Source organism: Puma concolor, chromosome A3, assembly GCF_028749965.1.
Source record: "Puma concolor isolate L17-30 chromosome A3, mPumCon1.1.hap2, whole genome shotgun sequence".
In the NCBI taxonomy this organism is placed as follows: domain Eukaryota; kingdom Metazoa; phylum Chordata; class Mammalia; order Carnivora; family Felidae; genus Puma; species Puma concolor.
Window position 1 is genome coordinate 46,333,824 of NC_141669.1, and position 24,979 is coordinate 46,358,802.

The window sequence follows — 24,979 nt, forward strand, 5'->3', positions numbered from 1 at the left end:
GCGCTGGGAAGCGGGGGGTGTCCTGGGGGTCCCCAGAGGCTGTTAAACTGGGCATGAGGGGATACTCATAACAGCCCACTCGGTGAAACGAAGACGAGGGATGCAAACCACAACCCCATCCCTCTAGGGAAAGAGACTGGGGACCCTCGGACGCCGACGACGGGGGCTGGGCCTCCAGGGAAGAGCAGGCTAGAGTGTCCTTGACGGGTTTTGAGTAGAAAGACAGGAGAGCGAGAAGCTGGTAAAGCGAGGCTCTTGGAACAACGCAGACAGGGGGTGTGGGGGGTGGAGGTGGGATTGGGGACAGGATCAAAGGGCATCCGAGGTCTAACCACAGTGCGATAGTGGGGGCGGTGGTCAGAAAGGAGAGCAAGACATCAGAACGTGGAACCCTTCCCACCTCGGGTTCGCTCCGCCTCCCCCCGCCCCCCCCCCCCCCCCCCCCCCGCCGCCGCCAGCCTTCAGCCCTGAAAAGGAGATCTCTACCCCGGGTTTCTGCTGCTGGTGGAACCGGGCGGGGGACAAGGCGGGTTCGCCCAGGATGCGAACGGGGCGGTCCTCTAGGAAGGCTTGGCCGGCTTGCAAGACTAGAGGCAATCATTGGGGATGTCGGGCAGACCAGGGGTGATGACCAGAGCCCACGAAATGGGGGTCTTCAGGAGTGCGAGGCGCGCAGAAGCGCATGGGAGGGCCTCGGAACCGCGGCCCTGGCGCGGGTGTGCAGAAGCTTAGATCCGCCCACCCAAGAGCCCCTAATGGCCCGGTACAGGGAGGCGAGGGTAGCAGTGGGGGCGGGGGCGGGGGGCGGGTTCTTCTCGGTGTTTCGAGTAACATCAAGCCGGGAGGCAGAGCTGTTCAAGGTGAATCCTAGATGGGTCCTAGGCCCTTTCCCCTGGGAGAGGAAAGGTAGGCATTTAGGGTCGAGTCACCAAAAGGGGAGCGATGCGGGACGGGGACTCAGCGCCACAAAGGAGGCCCACCGATGTGCATCTTTGACAGTTGTCAAGGACATTTCTTTGGAGAGTTGGGGCAGGAAGTGGCAGAGACGGGGACTATAGGATCGGAGGCTGAAAGTTAGAGAGGGGGAAAGCAGCGTTGGGAACTGGGGTCCCTCCAGGAAGCCGAAAACAGAGGGTCTTGGGGGTGGGGCGGGGCGCTGGGGAGGAGAATAGCGAATGAGGATTAGAGAGGCAGCAGCCTAGCCCCTTAAGGGCTGGGAGAGACGGAAATTTAGGGAATTGAGAATTGGTTGAGTGTTTAGAGCCCTAGAAAGTAGGGTCGTTTTAGGGCGCGCAGAGACGGAGACAGGACCGCCGGATTACAGGGCCCCCTCTGGTGGGCGTTTGGAAGAGTGCAGAAACATTTCCAATATTCGCACATAAAAACTCTTGCAAAAAGAGAAAGATTGAAGGTTGGACAGAGAAATAGGAACAGTGGTACAGAGTGAGAGAGATGGAGACTTACGAAGGAGAAAGGAAAAAACTCTGGGAGGAAAAGAGAGAAAACATGCGGGGAGTAGTGGTTCTGAAGCCGATCCGTTTTGGGGCGGGGCCCAACGTGCCCTCAACCAAGCCTGACAGGCTGGAGGCTGGGCTAATCAGAAGTTGAGGTTCAGCCAGCCCCGCGCAGTGCCCCCAGTACCCAGTACTGCGGGGACCTGCTCCGATACGTTGCTCAGAGTTTTAACAATTACAACACAGAACAGAATGCTGGTTGAGAATGAATTAGAAATTTAAGAAAAAAACAAAAATAAGTAGACTTCATTCATTCTGAAAAAGAGCCAAAATAGTTAAGAGTTGCAAAAACCATTGCCCAAACCCCAACGGACACCCCAAACTGTACCATCACTAAAACAAGTCACTGGGGACTTTATTTTCTGATCAAAGTGCCATTTAAACTAAATTGTGAGCGTTAACCAATTCCCTTTCATTCGAACAACTTTTGGCCAAATAACATGGAATATATAAGGGACAGTTTTCAGTTCAGGGCTCATGCTACTGCTGTAATACGCATCCTCTCTCACAATTTGAGAAAGAAGTTTCTCTTCAAGCCATGGTTTGCAGGAAGAACTCAGGCGTGGGAAGAGGGCAGAGGTGGGTCAACTTCCTTGTTTCTGGTGCTGATCCAGTAGTCTTTTACCTTTCTGTATTCACTTTGCATCTTAAAGGTGAGGAGCTCCAGGAGGAGCAGGTGAAAACATAGCTAGTACTATTTTCCTACTATTTCCCTACTATTTTTTCCTGGACCCTTCAGGACCATGAGGTAATGTCCACATGTCACAAAAGATAAAACTGAGAATTGTGGATTAGATCACTTTCTTAAAGAGATAAAAATCGGGGCGCCTGGGTGGCTCAGTCGGTTGGGCAGCCGACTTCGGCTCAGGTCATGATCTCGCGGTCCGTGAGTTCGAGCCCCGCGTCGGGCTCTGTGCTGACAGCTCGGAGCCTGGAGCCTGTTTTGGATTCTGTGTCTCCCTCTCTCTGACCCTCCCCCATTCATGCTCTGTCTCTCTGTCTCAAAAATAAATAAACATTAAAAAAATTAAAAAAAAAAAGATAAAAATCATCAGTGATGCTCTGTGGACTAGACCCTTAACTCTTCCAAATTTTAGTCAATTGCCTTTTTTACTGTCTGCACCGCAGAATCTAGAAGCTTAAACATTCACTTTGCAGAAATGAGGCATTGAGTGACATGCTGAGTCACCTGAAGTGTCTCAATCACTCTCTTTCTCCCCCTCCGTCTTTCTCATTTTCTTTCTCTCTCACTGTCTCTATAAATTTCAAGTAAGTGGTAATCTTTCTTGGATGCTTTTAATGTCAGCTTAACATCTTAGCCCTTGTCATTTTAATTCTTTCAACTGAGAACACCCCATTTATTTATCCTTTAACTTTAAAAAAAAAGGTTATTTTGAGAGAGTGTGCACACCAGCAGGTGAGGGACGGGGGGGGGGGGGGGAGAGAGAGAGAGAGAGAGAGAGAGAGAATCCCAAGCAGTGTGATGCAGGACTCCATCCCACAAACCAGGAGATCATAACCTGAGCCAAAATCAAGAGCTGAATCGGACCCTTAACCGACTGAGCCACCCATGTGCCCAATATGCTTTAAATTTTAAAACACTGAGACTCTGTGTTTTTCACAGACTAGGGACTGAGGTTAGAAAATTAGTGAGGGAGAGGGAAGTATAAACAAGTTCCAATAAGATGTGATGCATGAACCAGTCCAGGGACGTACAAATAAAAGCTGGTGTCGGGAAAGAGACAGCTTAATTTGTCTTGGAGGTATGACTTGACTCCAGAGATGCAGACACTTTGAACTGGATATTGAAAGATGAATATAAGGCAATGAGTGTAAAATTCTGAAGCTGAGCATTTTCCAAGAAAGGGAATAGCACAGAAGAGTGAAAAATATGTAGTTCATACAAAAAAAGGGGATGTATTTCACTAGAGCTAGAACTTGGGGGTGGGAAGAGAGAGAAGGAATAAAAAATGGGAAGATACATATAAATATATAAATACCATATATAAATACTATATATATATATATATATATATATATATATATATCCACACACATACCATCCACACACACACACACACACACACACACACATATCATTCAATCTTAAAAATAAAGAAATTCTGCTGTTTTCAACCACATGGATGGACCCTGAGGATATGATGTTAAGTGAAATAAGCCAGACATAGAAAGACAAATACTGAATGATCTCATTTATGTGTGGAATCTAAAAATATCAAACTCATAAAAACAAAGAGTAGAAGATTGTTGCCAGGGTCTAGAGGGTAGGAAAAATGGGGAGATGTTGGTCAACAGGTACAAAGGTTCAGTTATGCAGTTGAATAAGTTCTGGAGGTATCATGTACAGGATGGTGACTATAGTTAATAAATACTGTATCGTATACTGGAAACTTGCTGAGAGAGTTGACCTTAAGTGTTCTCACTGCACAAAACAAAAGTTGTAACTATGTTAGGTGATGAATATGTTAATTAGCTTGACTGTAATTATTTCACAATCAAAACATCATGTTATACATCTTAAAATTACACGATTTTCAGGGTGCCTGGGTGGCTCAGTCAGTTGAGCGGCCGACTTCGGCTCAGGTCACGATCTCACGGTCCGTGAGTTCGAGCCCCATGTTGGGCTCTGTGCTGACAGCTCAGAGCCTGGAGCTTGCTTCATATTCTGGGTCTCCCTCTCTCTCTCTCTGCCCTCTCCTGCTCACGCTCTCTCTGTCTCTCAAAAATAAATAAAATAAACATTAAAAATTTTTTTTTAAAATTACACAATTTTCATTACGTCAGTACACCTCAGTAAAGCAGGGGAAAGAAGAGATAAAGCTGAAACAATGAGACCCACCTTAATTAAGCCTCACCTAATCCTGAGTTTAGATGTGCATCTTTCTTCCATTCATACTGAGCTTTTTAAGAAAGTAGTCCAATCCCCCATCCTCAATGGATGCCTACGTGTATTTTCCTCAAAGTTACTCCTAAATTCACAGAAAACAATCTTCAAACGGCTTAAAAATCTCTTCCTTTTTAACCCAGTGTTCTTGTCCTGTTCTAACTTTTCAATACAGTGAGCAGAATCAGGCATAGTTGAAGCTCCCTATTAAAAGTAGCTCCTTGGGGTGCCTGGGTGGCTCAGTCGGTTAAGCGTCCGATTTCGGCTCAGGTCACGATCTCATGGTCCGTGAGTTTGAGCCCTGCGTCAGGCTCTGTGCTGACTGCTCAGAGCCTGGAGCCTGTTTCAGATTCTGTTTCTCCCTCTCTCTCTCTCTGACCCTCCCCCATTCATGCTCTGTCTCTGTCTCAAAAATAAATAAACGTTAAAAAAAATTTTTAAATAAACAAATAAAAGTAGCTCCTTTCATTCTCATAATCCTCTCTAGTTATTCCCTTTTTGTTTTTCAAAGAGTTCATTATTAACAGATTCCTCTTGTCCCTTTTGCTCTACCAGTTCCTTAACTATATTGATGGCCTCAATGTCCTATCTTCAGCTTCTTTTCTTCTTGGGTAGCATTGACTTTTTAAACAATATTAAATCTTCCAATCCATAAACACAGGATGCCCTTCCATTGATCTGTCTTAATTCCTTCCTCAATGTTTTATAATTCTCAGCATACAAGTCTTCTTTGGTTAAGTTTATTGCTAAGTATCTTTTTGTTGTTGTTGTCATTGTGAATAAGATTGTTTTCTCAAGTTTCTTTTGAGATAGTTCATTGTGTAAAGAAATGCAATTGTTTTTGTGTGTTGGTTTTGTATCCTGCAACTTTAACAGATCTGCTTATTAGTTCTAACAGGTTTGTTGTTGAGTTCTTAGAGTTTTCTACATATATGATAATGTCATCTGCAGAGATAATTTTACTTCTTCTTTTTTGATCTGGATTCCTTTTATTTATTTTTCGTGTCTCATTGCTTTGACTAGGACTTCCAGTACTGTGCTGAAGAGAGGTGGTAACAGTGAGAGGTCCTTGCCTTGTACTGTATCTTAAAATGAACACTTTTAGGGGCGCCTGGGTGGCTCAGTCGGTTAAGCGGCCGACTTCGGCTCAGGTCATGATCTTGCAGTCCGTGAGTTCGAGCCCCGCATCGGGCTCTGTGCTGACAGCTCAGAGCCTGGAGCCTGTTTCAGATTCTGTGTCTCCCTCTCTCTGACCCTCCCCCGTTCATGCTCTGTCTCTCTCTGTCTCAAAAATAAATAAACATTAATAAAAATTAAAAAAAAATAAATAAAAATTTAAAATGAACACTTTTAGCTTTTCTGCATCAATTATTATATGTGTGGGCTTTTCATATATGGGTTGAAGTATGTTCCTATTTTGTTGAGAGCTCTAATCACAAATGAATGTTGAACTTTGTCAAATGTTTTTCCCTATCTGTTGGGGTAATAATGTGGTATTTTTCTTTGTAATGTGTCACAATAATACCAAAGTCAGACAAAGATATCAAAGAAAAGAAAACTATAGGCCAATATCCTTGATGGATACAGATGCAAAAAATATTCATAAATAAGATACTAGCAGATTGAATTCTACAGCACATTGAAAGAATCATACACCATTGACCTAGTGGGATTTATGCTTGGGATGCAAGGATGGTTCAACACACTTGAATCAATCAATATGATATACCACATTAACCAAATGAGAGTGTTACCTTTTACATTGAGGAGCTGATAAGAAAGAGTTAGGAAAGGATAGAAAAAGAGAACAAGTGGCTATTGGAGGGGGCCAATTCTAGAACAGAAGTTGAGGGTTGTATTCAGCCAGCTATAGGTGACATATATTTGCTGGTACAGGTTAGATATATGTAAATGCAAGAAGGAAGATTGAGGAAGATTTTGACTGGGAGAATTTATTTTAGTGTTACTGTCAAAATTCTACCTTTGGAGTCACATTTTCTGATTTACATCTCTTGTTTTCCCATGTAGTAGCTGTATGATCTTGAGTAGTTGACCTTAAGGTGACAGTTTCCTCACCTTTAAAAGGGAGATACTAAAGTTCCTACCTTAGGAACTTAGGGCTGTTAGGAGTGTTAAGTGAATTAATACATGTATGTTAATTAAAATTGACCCTAGCCATATTATGCCTTCAATATATGTCAGTTGCCATTAGAAACACTGTTGTTAAAATCTAAGACTAGATCATCTGATGAGGGTTGTTAAAAGAAGTAAGTTGGAGCTGCAAGGAAAAGGTAAAAATTTGGGATGATGTTATTGGGAATAGAGGAGCAAGTCTTCAAGGGATATAGATACAGCTGGAGATCCATCTGAACCTGCCCTCAGATACTCCATATTTCTGGATCTCCTCCAGGGACCAGGATGTTGGAGTCTGGTAGACTCTTAGTGATTGTACGAGCCATCTGACCCATTGCTTAGCCAATCAGCTGCAAGTCTGCTTGACTACTGCTTACTCTGCATGACTAGGAGCCAAGAATGAGGTTGACAGATTTCTATTTATTTTTAAATTTAATTTGGAAATAGATTGGTATATTTCTTTGGATACAATATTAGAATGTACATGAAGATAAGAATGCTAATCTTGGACCATATGGCTAAAAAACAAAGTTTGGCATACTACTTGGGTTTCTAATGAATATTTCATTCTGTGTACTTTGTCAGATTTATGGACTATATATACATCTAGTTAGATGAAATTAAAAACAAAAAGGGCAGCCACTGTGAATTGGAGAATTTCTGAAATATTTGTAAATTAAATTTATGACAGCAATGTTTTACAACTGTAGGCAATGATTATGAAAATGAAAATCACCCTGTGGATTCCGTGTTGGTGTCACTGGTAATATGTGGGCACTGAGGAAAAGCAAGCACAAAACTAGCCATGTTAAAACAATTCAATAGCAAGGGACAGTGAGTTAATATTGTGAGCAACTGGGAGTAATGAGTAACTGGAAATCAGCAGAAACATTTGTAGGAAATTAATAGAATGAACAAATTTTGTTACATATATAGAGTATATCCAAATATTTCACTGTAGACAGGATTCAGTACTACAACACCATCTCTTTATGTGATAGACTTCCAGATGTTATTTGATAAATTCCCCACATACCCACTTGTTGACAGCAGAATTAGAGAAGAGGAATAACCAAGTTGAAACTGGAAACTAAAATCTTAGAAAATATTTCTGCAGTTCTGTAGCTTATTAGATTCATTTGAGCTGTTACATGAAAACATTTTTGGTGGAGAAATCATGTGGTGGTTTGCAACCAGAATTTAAAAACATCAAAAAGGACAGCAAATATCAGAGTAACAGAGTAAATGTTTCGTGTGTATGTGTGTGTGTGTGTGTGTGTGTGTGTGTGTGTGTAGTGTTGAGAAGTAAAACTAATATTCTACTGTAGCTTTCAAATGTTTAAAAAAATATTAACTTAGAATATATTAGGGAGGTGACATTTAGAAAGGATAGATTATAAAGTATCCACTAAAATTGAATTATTAGAAAATATTACCAATTAATCTATTGTTCGACTTCTGCAAAATTATTACATCATGGTTGAGATATTTCAAAAACGGACAAAGAGGAATTGAGGTAGACATCAGAGATGGGCCCTTCTTTTTGGGAAGGTAGGGTGAAGCTTAGTATTATTATTACTAGATTGAATGAAAGTGTAAGAACTACACGTCTTTTGACCTCAGGGGGACAGGACCCAAAATGAAGACTCAGAAACTGAAAATACAGCAGAGGGTAGGGCAGAGCATAAACATTTGGTCCAAATGGTCGGAGACACTGTTGATAACAGAGGAAACCTGGGAATTGATGCACGTCTATATGATGTTGCCTCTCCTTTTTCCTGCACTTCTAAGGTAAAATTTTGTTTTGCCTAATTACATTGTAACTAATAAGAGTAATAGAGGTTGCTCTGATTCAAATGAAAAACATGCCATTTAATATATATCATATTTTTAACGTAGTGCTTTTTGTTGGAATCAGCTGATGGTCAATTTGTGGGAAAATGACATAAACTATTAGGCTGGGGTGATGGGCACTTGTCAGGATCCCCACTTCCTCCTCTCCCCTCTCCTCAACTGTCAGGATCCCCACCTCCTCCTCTCCTCCTCTCCTCTATGTGCAACTTTCATGAACGTTAGGATACAGTCTGAGCATTTTTTAATATAGTGTCTGTGTCCACTTTTAGGCCACAAATTCCCTTAGGGAAGAGCCCAGCTATGTTTGTCTTGGAACTGACAGTACTTTGGATATTGCTAACTTCATCAAAGCAGAAAAGCAATACCCATTGACTGACCTAAACAGTTGGACTGATCTAAAAATGGGAATGAAAAATTTCCAGAAAAGGAGATGTAAAGCATAATCATAAGGAGGACCAAAAGCTTAAAAATTATCAAATACATGTGTTAATTAAAAACACAACAATGAATCTAATATCTGATTATTTCACTGTTTTTCATGGCTTTGAATGACAGTCATTCACAGTCATTCACTGAACCAGTGAGTTAATCAGTGAGGAAAACTAGCATCTGATAAGTGGCCTATTCCTTGGAAAGGTGGTTTATGACCTAGTGGTTTATGACATAGTCCCTCTGACTACATTCAAATGCCAGTAGCAAGATTTCTGCAAAGTATAGGACCTTTCAAGTCAAACTGGCTTGTGAAATAAAGGGGATATATTAGCTAACATTAACTGAAAAGAATTGTGTTATAGGGTTAGGGGAAAATTTATTTGCAGGTTCAGATCCACCATTTCTCTATGCTTAGCTTATTCCTTAGATTGGTTTGCCATGGTCCAAATTTTGCAGCAATTCCCTATCTTACATGTGCATACTGCAATGCACAAATGAATACTGAAATGTCCAAGTGAACAAAGTGTACTCTTGACTTGTATTTCCCAGTAGAAGTCCCAAAGTTTATTTTGGTTCTTTATTTTGGGTTCTTGTTTAGAATCCTTGGATCATATGATCACCTGTGAACCATGCACAGAAACCAAAGGGACGGATTAGTAGACTGGCTACACCAAAGCTGAGGGCTCTATTCTGGCAGTTGAGAATGACATCAAATTCCCTGAAACAGCATGGATGGGGCAGGGAAATCCAGATGTTGCCTTCCTCTTTGTCACTTGCCATTTACACATTAAAGAAATACTGCCATTTGTCCTGCAATTCCTAACATTTTGGAGTTGGCTGATTGCATCCCTAAGGTGTTATTTAACAAGCTCTCTGATTCTTTATGATTCCACCATGCTGATTCGGGAAGTGAGGGGGAGGGCTCAAGTGGTTCACACTGTTTTCACCATGATAGAGATTTTATTTAATAAATATTTCTTATTTGCTGTATGTTTTTAAGACACTTTCCACAGGGGTGCCTAGGTGTCTCAGTCGGTTAAGCATCTGACTCTGGATTTTAGCTCAGGTCATTATCTCACGGTTTATGAGTTCGAGCCCCATGTCTGGCTCTGTGCTAACAGCATGGAGCCTGCTTGGGATTCTCTCTCTCTGCCTCTCTCTCTGCCCCTCTCTTGCTTGTGCTCTCTTTCCTTCTCTCTCAAAATAAATAAACTTTAAAAAAAAGACACTTTCCAGAGACTTTAAATGTTTGTTTGTTTTTAAATAAGTTTTGCCAGTTATGGTTATTTTGCTGGAGACAACAGCTCCTCGTGCCGCCTTTGTGAAGTGGAACTCTATATTATGATAGACATATTCAGATTGGTTTACTGTCATTATTTTTTATGATGCGTACTTGTCCCAGTTTTATATGTGTTTTGCCTTATTTTGGGCTTTTAAAAATATTTGCTTGTTTTCTCTCAATTTGTTTGGAATTTATATGGTGTATTTCTATTTTACTGGCGATCCTTGAAATTTTACCATATATGCTTAGCTTTAAAAAGTATAAAGTTAGGGGTGCCTGGGTGGCTCAGTCAGTTGAACATCTGACTCCTGATTTTGACTCAGGTTATAATCTCACGGTTGTGGGATCGAGCCTCATGTCAGGCTCTGCATGGAGCCTGCTTAGGATTCTCTCCCTCCCTCTCTCTCTCTCTGCCCCTCCCCCATTTGTTCTCCCCAACCCCCTCTCAAAATAAGATTTAAAAAAGTATAAAGTTAAATTAGTGGTTCTCAACTGGATGTGACTTTACCCCTCAGAGGATTTTTGGTAATGACTGGAAACATTTTCCGTGTTAAAATGGAGTGGAATGTGTGCCACTTGCCTTTGATGGATAGAGGGCAGAGATGCTGCTAAAACATCCTGTGACACATAGACAGACCCTCATAACAAAGACCTGTCCACTCATACCCCAGGTCTTTTTTTTTTAAACTTTTTTTTTAATGTTTATTTATTTTTGAGACAGAGAGAGGCAGAGTGCAAGTGGGGGAGGGATAGAGAGAGGGGGAGACACAGCATCTGTGCTGAGCTGTCAGCACAGAGCCTGGCACGAGGCTTGAACCCACGAACCATGAAATCATGACCTGAGCTGAAGTTGGAGGCTTTACCAACTGAGCCCCCAGGTTCCCCTTCCACCTCACTATTCTTATTACTCTCTCCCCTATTTATTATCATGTTTTGAGATTTTCCCTATCTTTTGTGAAATCAGCCATGCCGTTAATATTGTATCTCTTCTAGGCTTTAGTTGTGCTGTAGTGAGAGGGTTACTTGGAACCACTAGTCAGCCGTAACCCCAGGCTGGAAGTTTCCTTTTTTCTCTCTTAAGAGGCCGTACAAGAGTGCTTAGTAAAAGATAGTCCATTGCTTCTATAAGACCAGCAGTTCACGTTGACAGGTTAAGGAAGGGATGAGTACACTGTGTTGTTCCTTTTGCAAATGTTACTTTTGCAATGAAGTTTCTGTTGGCTAACGGTCAGTACTGTGAAACTCTGGAGGACCTCAGCATAACAGATGCTGGTGTTTTCTGATAGAAGTCAAGTTGGTGAAATGGACCTGTTTTACTGTGTTGCCTACACAATTTGCTTGTCTTTGCAGCCAAATTTTGAGTTTAGAATCTTTGAGGTAAAACTACTTCCAATTCTTCTAGACACTGATGGATCAACTTTATAAAACACCAGTGTATAATAGCAAGAACAGGTACTTGATCCTACCCTATTAGGGGCTCCTCTTGCTGAGAGATGGGTACTCAACGCTGTCACTAGGTGCTGTGCAGAACTGTCAGGTGTAATAGCTCATCTTTGACTTCCTTTGTTTTGGGAACCCATTGCTGTCAGAGTTGGAGTAAGTAATTTGAACACTTTAGTTACAGCCAGCAGAAATGGAATCAATACATGCCAGGATTAACTTCAGTGATTAATCCCAGAATCAATGAACCAAATGATTATCATTTCTGTCAGCTGAAGATTCTGGGATGCAAAATTGTGATTAAAGAGGTGGGTTAATTTTGCTCTACTGGCTTCTACAGCAGCATATCTGAAGCCACTGGTTTTTTTTTTTTTTGTTTGTTTGTTTTTTTTTTTTTCCCTTGCTTTGCAATTGCTTCAGTGATTCCTTTAGGTGCAGCCAGTTCCTGTGCCACATGGTGGGGTGATCACAAGCCAAATCTGACAATGATGAGAGGCAAAGTCAACTTAGTCTGGGCCGCTAGGTTTCCAAGGATAATGCCACGCTAGTGAAGTTTCTAACTTTTAGATCAGAGAGAGTATTCTGACTCTGTGTTATGGGCAGGCAGATGCCATTTGCTGGTTTTCAAAAGAGAGCAGAGAAGGCTGGAGGAAGGGCTGGGCTTGTGACTGCCTAACTAACGGCTCTGAGTATCAGTCAATGCAAGGCTAGAGAGCCATCTCCACGGCGGTGCTTCCCAGTAGAGACTCCAGGCAGAATGCACCCAATACTACTAGTCAGACTGAAAGATTTGCATGTGCCAGAAACAGTGCTCAGAATTCTGTCTTATTTCATTTAAAGATCACAACCACTCTGTGATAGGTGCTGTAAATACCCTCACTTTCTGGATAAGAAAACTAGGCCTCAGTCAATTAAATAACTTTCCCAAAGATACATGCCTCATTTGAATGTAGGTCTATCTGATTCTGCATTCTCAGGGCTCATTTGCTCAGTTGAGATCATCCAGGTATGGATGAGGAGAGATGGCTCTTGTTATGAGTTGAATTATATCCCCCAAAGAAGGTAAGTTAAAGTTCTAACCCCCATTACCCTAGAACGTGAATTTATTTGAAAATAGGGTCATTGCAGATGTGATTAGTTAAGATGAGGTCATACTGAAATAGTGTGGGCCCCTAAGCAATATGAATGGTGTCCTATAAGAAAACAGCCATGAGAAAAGAGACACGGGAAGAATGCTACGTGAAAACGGGGGATTGGAATGATGCATCTATAAGCCAAGGAATGCCACAGGTTGTCCACAAACCACTAAGTTGCAGAGACAGCATGGCTCTGCTAACACCTTGATTTTAGACTCGGGGCCTCTAGAACTGTAAGATGATAAATTTCTACTGTTTTAAGCTACCCAGTTTGTGGTGCTTTGTGATAGCAACCCTAGGAAACTCTTGGGTTAAGGCCATATGTACATGTGTTTGTATTCATTAGAATGGCAATTAAAGCAAGCAAGCAAGCCACACATAATCCATAAAGCTGTAAAGCCTGCTCTGTGCAGAATACAATGTCAAGGGGGCTGGGAAGTCAGATATATAAGACTTGGTCTATGTGCTTAGCTAACATAATGTTTATGATGTATTTCTCATTTGCTGTTTTCCAGCCAGTACCCAGGCAAGGAGTCCATGTCATGAAATGACCTACACCTCTGGAGACAGATCTGCTTTGGTGGGAGGCCCTACTGTTCCTCAGCGTTTTAACCTTGGGGAAATTACTGAGTCTGTCTTCTGTTTCAATTCCTTATCTGAAATATGGGGATGATGGTAATAAAGAGGTTGTTGCGAGCATCAGTTATTTTGTGCGAGGTGTTTGGCATAGTCCTCGGCACACAAGTGTTCCATAGATAGGATATATAATTACATTCTTTTTGTGCTTTTAATAACTGAACAAGGTGGGGACTATGAGTCCCATTTTCATAAGGGCTAAGTGACTTCCCCAGGAATGCAGAGATAGTAAGATGGCAGAAGGGGGTGCCTACCCTGTGTGTGACTCTCCAAAGGCTGGGTTATGTCCCTTCTATTCCACTGCCTCTCCAAACTAGAGAACAGCCTAGTCTGGTAAATAAGAGGCTGGAAAACATAAGGAGATCAATGTGGGTAAAAGCTGTATATGCAAAATGAGTCCAGCCGGCAGTTTGACCATCCACTGTGAGTGTCCCCATCTTGCTGGGGCACTCAGAGGAGGCTCTGCCATGTGGGAAGTAGGATCTCAGTCCCACTGGCCTTTCTTCGTCCATGTCAGGAGCATCTATCAATCTGCCTCTTTCCTTCATTTCTTTTCTTCTCTTTTTTTTATGTTTCCATACTTTGGACAACACTGTCTCTTGAAAGAGAGAGGAAGGGGACACCAAGGGAAGAGTGGTAGGTGGGTAAATTTGTTTCTTGTCCCATCAGGTTTATAATGGGGTGATCTGAGACTGGACATCAACATTTTTAAAAGCCTCATTGGCTAGAAATGCCAAGACTTTTTTTTCTTCTTGTTCCTTTGAGATGGACCAAAAAGAGAGCCAAATACAACATTTTAATGGACCTTTTGGTTATGAAAACACAAAGCAAAAATCTAGCTTCAAAATGGGGGAAGTCAAAGCAATGTGGAGCTATGTGATTTGCCTGGCATAAAAATCTCAGTATCATTTCCGCTGTGGACCAAATTTCAAGGTGAAAAGGGAAGACGGCCACTTCACTATTAAATATCAAGCACTAGTGTGGACATTGACAACAATACCCATCACACACCCTGAACAATTTAGGGGGAGGGGGTAAAGGCAATTAAAGGTTCCAAACCCAAAGAATACTGTCAGTGATGGAGAAACACAAAAGCCATTTCAAATAAAATGTTCCTGAACTCTTAGCCTCAAACCACTTTCCTGATAAAATTACAGAGCTTGTTCCATTTATATCTGTATTAACTTTTAACCTCTGCACCATTCCAATAGTAGAAGATTAATCACGGAGCCTAATCGTGTAAATTAATGAGGGCAAATCTGAATTACTGATAGTACCAAATGCCAGAAGTGCTTAACAAGAATGCAGTTTAACTGTCTCTTGCCGTATATGTAAATAGTAAATGAATAAGTACCACGTGTCATAAAGCTCTTTCCACATCACATGACATAATGTATTCAAAATACTCATCCATGTTAAAAAATGCCTATTAAACATAAATGAGATGCTGAAATTATGGAAGGAATCCTCAATTATCCTTGGCTGTTAATTTTAGTGAAGGTCTCTTTCAAACATATGACCTTGAATATCCACAGAGGAATTACCTTGTGCTTTTTTACTCTTTGAGGATCTCAATTTTTGATCATACACTCATAATTAGTAGATTAGAAACTATTGGTATTTTCTGATATGTCTAATAGGCTGTCTGGGACAGTCTACATCGCTTTGGCCTAAGAAAGCACGCCTTGGTGTAAAAAAGCATGGAGCCAGCAGGTGGCAGTGTGTCCCCACCTGAGACGGAGGCACTCTTGCTCAGGAAAAGCCCCCACACAGGCTGAAAAAACAAGTAAAAGGCAAATGTTTCCTTGCTTTGTGAAAGGTGGAAATCCATCAACCATGTTCCTTTTCCATACAGCTGCAGAAGGCCGGTGAAGTATCTGCTTCCAGAATCCTTATCTTTTGGGGTGGCATGATCCTGCCAGCTTGCCTGTCCTCTGGCAAGGTGTGGTGTCCTTGCCTTCTCATGGAGCCAGATTTTGGAAAGCCCTGCTGGAGACCACTGGTTTGATGTCTGAGTCAGAGGCTATACCAGTCTGAAATGTGTCCTCTCCAGAAAAATAGTATCTTCCAAACACGCTTCGGGTAATGAAAAGGTGATAGGGGAACACAGGGCCTCTGGCGGTGCTGCTTATCTTTCTTCATTGTGTTTTATGATAAAACATTCCCTAGGTGATGCTCAGCAGTACAAAGTCTTGAATCACTGAGCTGGAAGCAACCTTAGAGTTCATGGCCATCCTTCTCACTTCACAGGGAAACTAACTGAGGCAAACCAGAATTATTCACCCCAGACCACACGGCTGGTTATGTGATAAGTCAAGAATAGAACTTGGGGCTTACTCCCACTCACATACTCTTTGTTTTCCCTGTACATTTATAATGCCTTGGCACTAGGTAAACAAAAGTTCTGAATAGGCAAAAGGAAAGGAAATACTTTTTGACCGGCTTCTATGTTCTAAACAAATCACTGTGCTGGTTTCTTTTGTATACATGTGGTCTTTTAATCCCTGGAACAAACTGGTAGTTGATGTTACTTTCAATTTATAAATTTATTATCTGAACCTCAGAGGGGTTAAATGACTTGCCCAAGGTCATGCAGCTAGTAAGTGGTGGTTGAGATTTATGTTCCACACCAATGAAGAGAAGCAAAAGTTGGTTTTTGGAGGTTGTTAAGCACTGAGTAGGGAGGAGAGTAGGATTAGTAGAGGATCCACAGGGAAAATGACTCATCCTTTGTCTTTGCAAATATCACTCTGCCTTTCATGGAATACCTCCTCCAGTACTGTTTTTATGTTTGAATCCTCCCACAAAACATTCTCTGAACTCCAATTTGAAGTTCTTAATCCTCTGAACAAATGTATTATTTATTGTTGGTGCCCCTCATCAGGCATATCATTTATTGTCTTTAAGAAACAGTTACCTCTTCATGTGTAAAAAGATGTTTTCTTCCAGTTTGAAAATAGGTGGTCACTAAATATTTGATGGACTAATGAATTAAATATTTAAGTAGCTAGTTGGAGTTTACAAAAATAGGACACATCCCTGAAGAGAACATTAATACTACTCTTTTATTTTCAATATTTTCTAGTTTTGGGGAGCCTGGGTGGCTCAGTCAGTTAAGCATCTGACTCTTGATTTCGGCTCAGGTCATGATCTCACATTTGTGAGTTCAAGCCCCATGTCAGGCTCTGTGCTGACAGTGTGGAGCCTGCTTGGGATTTTCTCTCTCTCCTCTCTCTCTGGCCCTACCCTGCTTGCTCTCTCCCTCAAAATAAATAAACTTTAAAAAAATTTTTAAAAATTTTCTACTTTTGAGTACAGAACTTCATATGAAAAGATGTTTAATATATGAGATTAGGGAAATGCAAATGAAAGCAACAAATGCAAATGAAAACAACAATGACATACACATCTATTAGAATGGTCAAAATCCATTACATGACCCCACCAGATGCTGATGGGGATGTGGAACAACAGGAACACTCATTGCTGGTGAGAATGCAGAATGGTACAGCCACTTTGGGATACAATTTGACATTTTCTTACCAAAACCAAACATACTACCACAGGATTCAGCAATTGCACTCCTTAGTGTTTACTCCAAGGACGAGAAAACTTATGTCCATACAAAAACTTGCACATGGATTTTTATAGAAGTTTTACTCATAACTGCCAAAACTTGGAAGCAACCAAGATACCCTTCAGTAGGATAAATTGTGGTACATCTAAACAATAGAATATTATTCAGTGCTAAGAAGAAATGAGCTACCAAACCATTAAAAAAAATAGGGAAGAACCTTAGACGCATATTACTAAGTGGAAGAAGCCAATATGAAAAGACTACATACTCTCTGAGTCCAAATATGTACGACAAAACTGTGCAGACAGTAAAAGATCAGTGGTCACCAAAGGTTGTCAGGGGGAGATGAATAAGCACGGAACAAAGGATTTTTAAGACAGTGAAAATACTCTGCATGACACCTTAATAATAGATACATGTAATTATACATAAGTCCAAACCCATAGAACATACAACACCAAGATTGAAATGTAGTGTGAACTATAGACTTTGGGTGGTAATGATGTGTCAGTGAAGTTCATCAGCTATAACAAATATGCAACTCTAGTGGGGGGTGTTGATAATGGGGTAGGCTCTACATTGCATGGGGGCACAAAGTTTATGGGAAACTCTGCTTTTTCCTTCAGTTGGCTGTGAATCTAAAAGTGTTCTAAAAATAAAGGTTTTTTTTTTTAAGTTTATTTATTTTTGAAAGAGAGAGAGAGAAAGAGAGACACACAGAGAGAGAGAATCTGAGCTGGGAAGGGGCAGAGAGAGAGAGAGAGAGAGGGAGACACAGAATCCAAAGCAGTCTCCAGGCTCTGAGCTGTCAGCACAGAGCCCAATATGGGGCTCTAACTTACCAATGATGAGATCATGACCTGAGCTGAAGTTGGACACTCAACTGAGCCACCCAGGCACCCCAAAAACTAGTTTTTTTTAAAAAAAATAACTTGGTCTTTGTTGAGAGGGACTAATTCAGAATTGGAGGGAATATGACAAACGAGTACATAGCACTGCTGAAGTCATAGCTCATGCATGGGTGGGGAACTGAGTAATGGTGAATTACTAGTTAGTAATTATTAGTATTAGTAATTAGTATAGATGACAGGGGGTGGGATGCTTTCCAGTGTCTTGTTCTACCTCCAGTATCAACGATGTAGGGATATGAATTTGAACTTAAACCAGAACAGAATAAGAAATAGAGCAAGACAGCAAGTTTGGTACTATTTATAATCCTGATAAAGTGGGGTGCCTGGGAGGCTCAGTCGGTTGAGCATCCAACTTCAGCTCAGGTCATGATCTCACAGCTCGTGAGTTCGAGCCCCGCATCGGGCTCTGTGCTGACAGCTCAGAGCCTGGAGCCTGCTTCGGATTCTGTGTCTCCCTCTCTCTCTGCTCCTAACCCACTTGCATTCTGTCTCTGTCTCTCTCAAAAATAAATAAACATTAAAAAAATTACTTTATAATCCTGATAAAGTACCAAATAACAATAGTGCAAAAAGTCTAAAGAAAAGGATGGCATGAGACCCTCTTTATAAAAGCACATATTCCTTGGCTGGTTAGGTTTCTATCTTCACTCCTGTTACTGCATACTTTTTTATCCAGATACAACCTCTGAATGTTCAATCAAGAGGTATTCCTCACCCTAAATAAGAATACTAATCTTCTTTGTCCTAAAATTATCCTCCTTTTGGAGTTATTTTGCCTCTGAGCAAACACAAGTATCTCACCTATACAGCATTTGAAGGCTTTGTAACAGTATGTAGATTCACTGTTGAAATCAGTCATTATAAATGACCATCTTTGACTACCTCAACTACATCACTACTCCTGGTGTCCTTTTTGGACTTGGCACCAACATTTGTCTTTGCATAAGAGAGTCCCTGGCAATAGGACTACACAAAAGTTCAAGGTCTGAAATAGAGTTCACTCTTTGAAATTGAAAACTGGAGAAAGAAATTCTGTGACTTGGCCAAAGACCCAGAGTTTGATCTGTATAAGAACCAAAGCCTTCAGACTCACAAAGTCTTTACTTATATGGCTCTGTTTCTGCAAGAGGTAGCTAGTAAGCCAAATTCATAATTTAACATATAATTCTCTTTGAGAAGATTTAAATGCATTTGGCCAGATGTATGGATAAAAGTTCAATGGTCAGTTTATTAAGTTAAGCCAGGGATATTTCAAATACATAATAAACCATTCAAGGTCAAGGGTGATTTTGGTTTTGAATATAGAAGCTGCTTTGCCTATCTTGCCATTGAATTCATTTTGAATCCCAAGTTGTGTTCTGTGGCTGCTATTCAAGAGGCATATTCTTGTTGTAGAGTCCAGCTCTTGGGCAAACACAGCTGCAGGAAAGCCAGGATGATGCACTGCTCCTCTGAAAAGGACCTTGACCTCACTTTCCCCACAATGGCTGTGGCTCACCTTCTCTTTACCACGGTGTCAGTTTTCATTACCTTGACATTTCTCACGCTTTGATGTGTGATATGAAATGGTAGCCTTTGGCAATAGATGGGGAAATGAGGCTTCACGGGGACATAGAGCGCTTGCCAAAGGAAAAGTGTGGAAAATGGATGTGACAAGGTTATTCAGATTGCTTTCTTAAGGAGTTTCAGCTCAGCTGTACGTGATGATGCTACCAGTTTCTGCTTCAACTTGTTTATTATAGAGGTAGCTGTGTATCCCTTTGTGAATTTGTCATGGATACTTTTGCCATCATGCCTAGCATGGGAAGTACTGTCTGGTAGAGAAAACAAACTAACCAGTCATCTAGGAAAGCTTCGTGAACACCGTTAATTTCCATTTCAATTGCTGAGACTTCAAATTTATAATGGTGACCTTTTGTTTCTGTATTGTTATTGCTGATTCTCTTTTCACAGGTTTTATTTTGTTACTGTTTAGCAAGAGGCTCTATAACATAAGTGAATTAAAGAACTTCTTTAGTCTGTTTTTTATCTATAATAATTAACAAATAACAGCAATAAAAATATTCAGATGACACTACATTGTTGGTTTTTTTTTCCTAAGATGTTGTAATGATAAGAATATGGGACCGAAGCATAAGAGGGTAAAGCCAGAAATTTCACATAAATTTTCAAAAGGACATGTGAACCCAGCTATGATTTGGGATGAGACTGCAGGCTAGTGGGACCCTGTCTGCTGACTGGGTTTTAACAGTAGGTTGTTTTAGGCAGCGTGATTCCAAATGATGCATCTGTTTGGTGTCAGGATTCCATTCAGCCAGTGGCTGGAGGAACAGAGTGTGTGCATGGGTGTTTGCTTGCAGTCTGGCCTCCGTCCCTGTATTAGTTTTCTATCATGGCATAACAAATTACCACAAACTTAGGGACTTAAAACAACATATATTTATTTTCTCTCAGTTTCCATGGGTCAGTTCAGGCATGAGTTAGCTGGGTTCTCTACTCAGGGTTTTGCCAGGCAGAATTCAAGGCGTCATCCAATCTTGTCATCTTATCTGGGGTTTTTAGGTATTTCAAACTCACATGGTTGTTGGCAGAATTCATTTCCCAGGGTTGTAGGACTGAGGCCCTCAGCTCTACACAGGCAATTTACAATATAGCAGTTTGCTTTCTTCTTCCAGGGCAGGAAGAGAATATCTCTGATCTTCGTTCCCTTTTAAAAGCCTCACCTACCTAGTTCAGGCCCACCCTGGTTAACCTCCTTCTTGAATAACTCAAATCTAACTGATCACTGCCTTAATCATATTTGCAAAATATCTTCACCTTTGCCACATTCTGTTGGCCAGAAGCAAATTATAAGTTCTAACCAGCAATCAAGGGTACAACACTAGGGGGCAAAGGTCATGGGGGCAGTCATACAATTCTGCCTATCACAGTCCCCATCACCCTCCCTAAGCTGTCATCACAGGGCTATTGTTGCCTCCTAATTGCCAAGTCCAACAGCCTCCTCTCAGCTCTCACTCTCAGTGGCATGGGGCACTGCTAAACATGCTCCTCATTCTTCTTAGGGTTTTCTGATGTTGCTATCTCCCAGTTCCCTACCAGTGAGGAAGTGTAGGACTGGAGAAACCATATGATATTTGTAATCAAACAGAACCAAGTCTTAATTCCCACTCTGTTTCTTAGCAGGAATAATCCACAAGTAGCTTGTATCTGTGCTTGAATGATGCTGGCAGGAGATGGAAAATACAAAGGAGCTTCTCTACTTCCCCATTTCTGTCTACTTGAGTACCCTCCATTAGCAGCACATAAATGGAAACCTGTAGTTTCCAGGAAGGGAATCTAAGAAGTACATATTGCAGACTCCAGCCCCAGCATCCCAGAGAAGCACAGAATTTGGTCTTGAAGGTGAGAAACAATAGGTAAAAACAGGCACAGGTATCTACCCATTGCAAACATCCAGTGTAAATAACCGTAACACAGTTAAGTGAATATATCTGAGTCCCTTGTTAACTCCAGTCTGAGATAACAAACGTTCCCTTTGGGTACAACTCAGTTTCTTGCCACAACTACACAATATTCTTCTGTGTTAAAGTATGTGTCTCCACTCCTCAGACCTGTTTGGCCAGTTCACAGAAGCTTTCCACTTCACATCTGCGTGAGTTCAACACATAGACTGAGGTTTCCGGATACCCATTACAGAGTTTCACCCTTGTGCTTTTTCAGAATCATTTAAATCAGTCACTGAACCGTTTCGGAAAGCTCTACCCTTCAGGACTCCCCGGTGCTCCTGTCTTCCCTCCCACCTCTACTTGCCTGGTACTTTGAATCACAGAAGTTTGGCCATTAGCAGGCATCACAGTAGGGATTGTAGTAGAAGCAGAATTAGTTGTGACCCAGGTGCTACAGGAGAGACTACTGATGTTGCTCCTTCCTCACATGGCCAAATGATGTTCTGAACCCACTTAAACCACCAGCTGGCAAGGCTGCAAGACACCCGTCTCCTAAGGGTTAATCCACTTGTACATTAATCTGCTTCTTTTCATTGTGCCTTTTATTGCTCTGGGTTATTGTAAAGGTGCAGAGATTAATTAGCAGATTTAAAACCTTGAAAGCTTCATTACATAATTTTAGTCATCAGGAAACCTTGGGAAAACTTAAAAAATGAAGGCACTAAATCATTTTAATTGGAAATTTAACTGGGTATCTTTATAGAATATTTTATTGCTTGTCTTCTGAACAGACAGCTGCCTTAATGTGTCCTTAGACACTAGAGTTCTAAGCTAGGATGTTCCTCAGGAGATCTTGTTCTTGTCTTGGTGTGAGGAGGTGGGATTTGCCTGTAGCAACCAGCATCATTAAAAACAGGTAGGCCCTGTTTTAAGAAATCCTAGCATCTGAAAACCAGAGAATGTTAATGTGCAAACTATCTCCTATGTTACAAGAAGAATCTACTTTTTTTTTTTTTTTTTTTTAATTTCTTTTTTTCAACGTTTATTTATTTTTGGGACAGAGAGAGACAGAGCATGAACGGGCGAGGGGCAGAGAGAGAGGGAGACACAGAATCGGAAACAGGCTCCAGGCTCTGAGCCATCAGCCCAGAGCCCGACGCGGGGCTCGAACTCACGGACCGTGAGATCGTGACCTGGTTGAAGTCGGACGCTTAACCGACTGCGCCACCCAGGCACCCCAAGAATCTACTTTTTTAATTAAACAAATGAGATTCCTAAAATAGTGCACCTCTTTAAATTTCCATAGAATAATTTCATTAGTAAGGGTTTATTTTTTTCTCAGTTATTCTGGCGACATGCTCACTGAGCTCCAGGAAATTCTGCCACACCTTGACATGTTGTCTTTAGAGGGCTTCAGATTGTGAGCAGAACAACAAATCCAGCTGGAGGCTGAATTTTCTCTCAGCTGTATGGGCACACTGCTCTCTGGTCAGTACCAGGCTGACCCCCTCTTCATCTCGCTATGCATTTTATCAAGGGTAATACACGAAAAAGATAACCCCTGAGGTTCCATTACTTGTTCAAAAAGAGATTATGCAGGCCCTCTGACCAAGAATAAAAGTGAAAGTAGAAAGAGAAGTAAAATATTTTATGAACAAAATTCAAAAAGTAAACCATGGCTTTAACATAGACTCAATGGTTGTTTTTTCATTTTATGCTTAAAGTTTCCCTAAAATACATCAGATCAAGATGGGCAATCCTGCTTGAAAAGTGAGAGACAGACCTCTGGCAGCTGGGCTTGGTCTCTTAGAGGTAGGTGAGCCATCATTCACCCCAACCAACATCACCCCAGATTCATGATGTTTCATCTAAGTTGCTAACAATTACAGGGGTGGGACAGTTCAAGTCTCCACACTGTCCTGAACATATTCTTCTGAATGGCTCTGTCTACGTACGGTTCTTTCTGCTGTCTGTCCCCAAGATCTCTCATCTAGACTATGTGGAGAGGCCATGGGGGCAGAGCAGAGAACAAAAGCTCAAGCACTATCTTTAGCTTGTGTCTGTGGCTCCCCATTTCTCACCAATTCTGGGCTTGCTGTTTTTCTTCCCATTTCAAACTCTGAGCCTGTGTGTGGGTGCACGTGCTTTTGAGCTTCTGTTTGTCTCTATTAATATGTGGTTTAATCATATGGAATGATTCATGTTACTTTCTTTTTTTATAATAGGCACTCAGAGTCAAATATAGACCTTGGAGTTGCACTTCATTGTTTGTTGTGTTTTATGTATGAACAGTTTTGCTCCCAAGAAAATCCTTTGAAATGTAACCTTTGAGAAAAGACGTATTACCTTTAAAAAAAAAAAAAAAACCTATGGTTGTGATAACACCGATAGTAATTTCCAAGTAAAGATACTTCCCTATCTGTATGATTTTTTTTTTCCATCAGGTCTTTAAAATTAATTAAATTATTATCAATGCCAATTATAAAAAAATAATTTTATCTCCTTTGGAAGTTTGAAACTCATACAAATATTTAAGACAACAATGCCCAGAGAAAACCACTAATTATTATTTATGAGTTTCTGTTTCTAGTCAGTCTTCCTCACCCCCTCACTCACATCCAGGAGTGAGTATGGGTTTGTATCTAATTTAGACATGTGTTATTTAAAAAAAAAAATTAATGCTTATTTATTTTTGAGAGAAAGAGAGACAGAATACGAGTGGGGGAGAGGCAGAGAGAGAGGGAAACACAGAATCCGAAGTAGGTTCCAGGCTCTGCACTGTCAGCACAGTGGGGCTGGAAACCCACAAACTGTGAGATCATGACCTGAGCCCAAGTCAGACACTTAACTGGCTGAACCACCCAGGTGCCTCTATTATTTTTTACATAATTGTTTTGTTTACTTATTTTGAGAGAGTGCATGCACACATCTGTGTGAGTAGGGGAGAGGCAGAGAGAGACAGAGAGAGAAGAGAGACAGAGAGAAACCTAAGCAGTCTCTGTGCTGTCAGCTCTGTGCTGGATTCCAGACACGGTGAGATCATGACCTGAACCAAAATCAAGAGTTGGCTGCTTAACCGAATAAAGCCACCCAGGCACTCCCAGATGTTTGTTATTAATCTGCATCAGCATCCATTAAAATGCCCTGTTCCTATCTGGTCTTCAGATGTCAGTTTTCAGTGACACAGACCATTGTTGTCCTCATGAGTCTCAGCCCTACAGCAGCTTCCATTTTGCTACAATCTGTGTCACCTACACACATGGGAAATATCTTGCTGTCTCCCATGACATTTGGGTTAGATGGGAATGTCCATTCTGATGCTTCTCAGGCTTGTCTGCTGGTCACCCAATGTAAGTATTTCTTCCATTCCAGCCCTGGAACAGTATCCATGTCTTACTTCAGCAATCACTCTTCAATATCTTTGCCTTCAAATTAGACTGAGTTCTTCTTATAGATTACCTTTTCTATCTAGAGGAGGCTAGTCTTCCCACATCTGTTTAGAATTAAGTGGTTTTCCCCGACATCTTACTTTATCATGAAAATTTTCAAACATATACAAAAGTTAAAGAGTTGTACAGTAAGCATACATATACCCACCATGCAGATTCTGGATTGTTAATATTTTGCAATATATGCTTTATTTCATGTCTATCAATATATTTATTCATCTATCCATCTATCAGTCTGTCTTTATTGGATACATTTAAAGTGAG

At 41.1% G+C, this 24,979-nt stretch overlaps 1 long non-coding RNA gene across 1 annotated transcript; it reads left to right on the top strand.

The window, feature by feature from the left end:
• Positions 1 to 827: 827 nt before the first annotated feature.
• On the top strand, positions 828 to 13,398 carry LOC147582422 (uncharacterized). The gene is made up of 4 exons (XR_015248714.1): positions 828 to 906; positions 8,176 to 8,343; positions 12,538 to 12,622; positions 13,212 to 13,398. It is a non-coding gene; the product is annotated as an uncharacterized LOC147582422 (long non-coding RNA).
• The last annotated feature ends 11,581 nt before the right edge of the window (positions 13,399 to 24,979 follow it).